Below are 4,775 nucleotides of genomic sequence, written 5' to 3'. Positions count from 1 at the left end.
CAGCATCCCCAGGGTACGGGTCCCAGCGGACAGATACACATCGGCCACTTTCCCTTAAAGTGTCCCCCAAAGCCAGGCTGCCCCCTTTATAACCAAGCGTCGCTCAGCATCTACCGCCCAGCCTGGCTCTTGGCACATCAGTGACCAAGACAAGGTGACACCAGGTAGGGAGGGCAGGTGGGGAGACAAAACACCCCAGGGGTCCACAACAGTGTGGGGGAGGGCTGTGGAATGAAACCTGAAAAAGAGAGGGGAGGAGGCAGGGAAGGTGACATTTCAGCAAAGACCAGAAAGAGGTAATGAAAAAGTGCAGGAGAGAAGAGTGACGAAGAGGGTGCAGCCGTGCAAAGGCCCTGGGGCAGCATGGAGCCCCCCTCCAGGTCTTGTGGCTGGAGCAGAGAGGAAAGGGAGGTGGGGAGGGGACGGCAGCCATGCAAGACCCTGTGAGCTGCAGGGAGGACCTGGGCTCTGGCCCAGGGAGGTGGGAGCCGTGGAGGGCAGAGGGGTGACTCGGTGCTCACAGCAGGGACCAGAGCAGAGGCCGGTCCAGGCAGGTGGTGAAGGCGCTGGAGGGGCCGAACAACGGACGGCCCTCCTGGAGGTTCATGCTATAACCTCCAGGAAGCCCAGCCAGAGGCCGCTGTGTCCTGGGCGCTCACCCCAGGAGCGGCTGCCCTTGGGGAGGGACACAGGGCCTGATCACGTCAGCTCCTGCAGCTGGGACATTGGGGGTAATTTTTTTTTTCAAAATAACTTTTCTTCTAATTATAAAATAGACGTGTGCAGCAAAAAATTAGGGAAAATCAGCACAAAGAAGAAAATAAAAATTACCCACAACCTCCCCTTCGCCAGGAGAGGAAGTGTTAGCGTGTGACTGTTCCCACTCATTTTCCCACAGACATTTATTGAGGACCTGTTATGTGCCAGACTGCTGGGGACACGGTGGTGCTGGGAACAGAATTGGCATCCCTGCCACTGATAGAAAGAAAAAACACTGTAGCCAAGTGCAGGGCACAGGCTTGTCATCCAGCCCTTCCGGAACAGCACATACCAAGGTCCTGGGGCCAACTGCTTCCGCCAGTTTTTCTTCTATGTGCACAACTGGATTCTTTTCCTTTATGAATTGGGGATTGCCATTATAAGGCCACTTGCCAGCGTCTGCCCACAGAGTCTGACAGGTTCCTTCTGGCCCCCGAGATGAAGGACACGGTGAGGGTCATCCTCCGGTTTAGCTGAAGCCAGGTGCTTCCAGCAGATAAGTCCCAAGGCTGGGGCAGCTCAGCTGCATTGCTCTCAAACCTCTAAAACCCGTCCTCTGCCAAAACTGTGCCCTGGACACACCCAGGCGGGTCCCCTGCCCTCAGCCCGGCCCACCACTTCCTCATGTTTGAGGCCGCACATCCTTGTAGGTTTTACTGCTGCCAGCCACCCAAATGCACACCCAGCTTCGGGCGGGAGAGGAACTGGGCCGGTGGCTCCAGGGGCCCTTCCTCAGGAGCCCTGCATTCGTGACCCAGGGCAGGGACGTGTGCCGACTGGCAAGGGGCCCACCGCGTCCATGCACCCAGGGCAGCACGGCCCTGGGGCCTCGTCCACCTGCCAGCTGCCCCACAGCCGGCACGGTGCCCACAAAGGGCACGCCTGAGCTCCAGCGTGCCCGTTTACCTGCCAGCCCGCACAGGCCCAGCTGCGTTCCACTGTACCTGAAGAAATTTATCTCAAGTGCAGCTCGATCCAGCCAACCTGCTTCACCCACAGCACCTCTCTGTAAATCTTGGGGAGGCTGAGGCAGGAGGATCCCAAATTCAAAGACCTGATACACAGGAGGTGCTCAATAGGTTGTCTGCCAATGCAGGAGTGGACAGATGACTAGCCTGGCAGGGCCCACAGGGCTGGTTTATGGGACAAAATCAGCAGGAGCCATCTGTACGCTGGCCCCTGTCACCCTCCCACCCACGGCCACTACACTCCAAGCCAAGAGAAATCGGGACATGACAGCCACACGGTCTGAACCCAGCCCTTCCTGGCCCCCAACTGGAGCGCCTTGGGGGCTGCTGCCCCAGCCAGAGGGCAGAAGCCTCAAAATTCCATGCAGCCAGCCAGGCACGTCCAAGTGGTGCACACCTGTCATCCCAGCACCCTGGAGGCTGAGGCAGGAGGGTTGGAAGTTCTAGCTCAGCCTGCGACTCCGCCTCAGAATAAAAACTAAGAAAAGGGTGGGGAAGGAGCACAGCGCACTCAGCCCTGCCACTGGGCTCCTGCGTCAGCCCTGTCCCTGTGGCCCTCACCTCATCTTTCATGCCAAAGCCCTCCCGCCTTCGCCGTAAACCAATTTACTTAGAAACTCGCTCCGGTGAAGGGGCTCAAACGGGGACCTGGCAGCTCCGCAGAGCCCTGGCAGCCACAGAGACACTGTCGCCATCAAACTGTGCAGCCGCTTCTGCGCTCCTGGCTACACTGCTCACCGGCAGCCCCTGAGACTTGGTTATAACGAGAGTGGCAGGTGTTGGCGTTTAGGGTCAGCGGGCACCGGCTGGAACCGTTCCTTTTAACGAGCAGGAATTAAAAGGGGCCTGCGCAGCTCTGGGCCTCAGACCCAAACTGGAGCCAGCCTGGGGGCGGGTCCTCAGCTTCCCAAGCCATCAGCTTGCACTCTGGGAGGCTGAGGCAGGAGAATTCCAAGTTTAACTCCAGCCTGGGCAATTCAGGGACCTCATGAGACTGTTTCTCAAGAATAAAAAAAAAAAAAACAAAAACGGCTGGGGGAAGTGGGGTTCAGGGCCAAGGAGTTGGGTTCCATCCCTAGCACTGCCCAAAAGACAAAACAATCCTCACTCGCCAGAGGCAGAGGCCTGGGGTCTCCTCCAGCTGTTTCCCAAGGGCTCTGTGTGGCCCAGAGCAAATCTCTGCTGTTCTCTAGCCTCAGTTTCTCCACCTGTGCACTGAAGGAGGGCTGACTGATGCCTCGCGATGATTTTATGGGTTCAAAATCTGTGAGGATTTTGGGGAAACCGAGGAAAAAAGCCAGCAAGGGCCCACCAGGGGGTGCTGGGTGCAGCCTCTACTCCACATGGAGCCCCTCAGTGCTTCCCTCAAGGGAACAGAGTGACAGACCAGGTCAACATGCATAGGTGCAGCAGGAGAGAGCAAGCAGGCTTTGGGCACAGCACGTGCCAAAGCCCTGGGGTCAGAACCTGCAAAGTTCTAGAAAAAGAGACCAGCATGAGACGGGACAAGAAGAGGAATTGGGGCATGAGATCCACAACGCCCTGGCAGCAGGCTGAGAAATGCAAGCAGTCAGCCCTGTGGCGAGCTGCTCTTACCACCAGCCCAGCATTTATTGAGCACCTACTGTATACCAGGCTCCAGGCTGAGCACTAGGGACTCGGGGCCCTGGCTTGGCCTCAGGGAGTTCCAGGCCTGTCGTGAGTGAGGCAGCCACCCAGCAGCGGGGGGAGACTGGGGAGGGCATGAGGTGGAGGAGAAGAAAGGCAGAGGAACTGGATTGGATGAGGCAGGCCCTGTACAGAGGACAAAGAAGTCGGCACTGAGCAGGCACACAGTAGGCGTTTAATGAGTGTACCCACGGTTGTCCCTGCTCTGCCCGTAACCCAGGAAGACACAGAGGTTCCCAGAGTCCCTGAAAACTGGCTCAGGCTGACCACCCCTTCTCTGAAATGTTCACCACCAACAGTGTTTTGGATTTCAGGTTACTTGGGAGTTTGGAATATCTGCAAACACAAAAGGAGCTGCTATCTCGGGAGAAGGAGGCTGCTCTAAGCACGGGATTCATCTGCATTTCATATCCACCTTCGGCACGTAGCCTCAGGGTCTTTCTATTTGAGGCAGGGTCTCGCTAGGTAGCCCAGGCTGGCCTCACACTAGCAGCGATCCTCCTGCCTCAGCCTCCTGAGCGCTGGGATGACAGGCGTGCGCCCGGCACCCGGCTTGGGTGCAGTTCCTTCTAAACACACAGGTCCCCCCCTCGCGGAGTCAGAAACAAGTCTACCCGCATGGTCTACAAGCCGGGACCAATGGCTGGGTTGCTTCCAAACTCAGGTGACGCGGTTTAATGGCGCTGGGCCTGCCTGCATCCCCTCCAGAAACCTCTGACAGATGCACGCGGTCAATGACGTTGGGAGTCCTCAGAGCGAGAGACCCAAAGGAACCCAGGTGCACGTCAGTAGTACGCGGTTAAATAAAGTAAGGGATAATAAGCCTAGTGGCCTTGGGCAGCAGGAGGGCAAGCCTCGGGCGCTCTTAACACTGAACTGCACCCCAACCCCTCTTATTTTATTGGGATTCAGGGGCTTGTTAAATGGCCGAGGCTGGCCTCGAACTTGCATCCTCCTGCCTCAGCCTCCCAAGGAGCTGGGACGACAGGCAGTGCCGCAGTGCTCAGCGAGGTGCACACCAAGATGTGGAAGTGTGTAAGGGACGCTACGTTTGTTTAAACAAGGGACTCTGTCTACCCATGTACTAAGTGCTCACAGATTCGCCGATACCCATACTGTCCAGAATGGTAGTCACGAGCTGCATGTGGTTGTTTAATTTAAGTGGAATAAAATGGGGAAAAATAGAAGACTCTTTCTGGGTTACACTGGCCACATTTCAAATGCTCAGTAGCACCTGCGGCTCATGGCAACTGTTTTAGGAAATGTAGGCAAAAAGCACTTCTATCATCCAAGAAAGTTGTGCTAGTGTGGAGCAGGAACCAGGCCAAAGCTGGCCCTCCACTTGCTTTGGTCAGTAAAGCTTTATTAGCACACGGCCCT

This window comes from Fukomys damarensis, unplaced genomic scaffold (genome assembly GCF_012274545.1).
Source record: "Fukomys damarensis isolate Sample0158 unplaced genomic scaffold, DMR_v1.0_HiC HiC_scaffold_37, whole genome shotgun sequence".
NCBI classification, from domain to species: domain Eukaryota; kingdom Metazoa; phylum Chordata; class Mammalia; order Rodentia; family Bathyergidae; genus Fukomys; species Fukomys damarensis.
Note: the sequence above shows the minus strand (reverse complement) of the source record.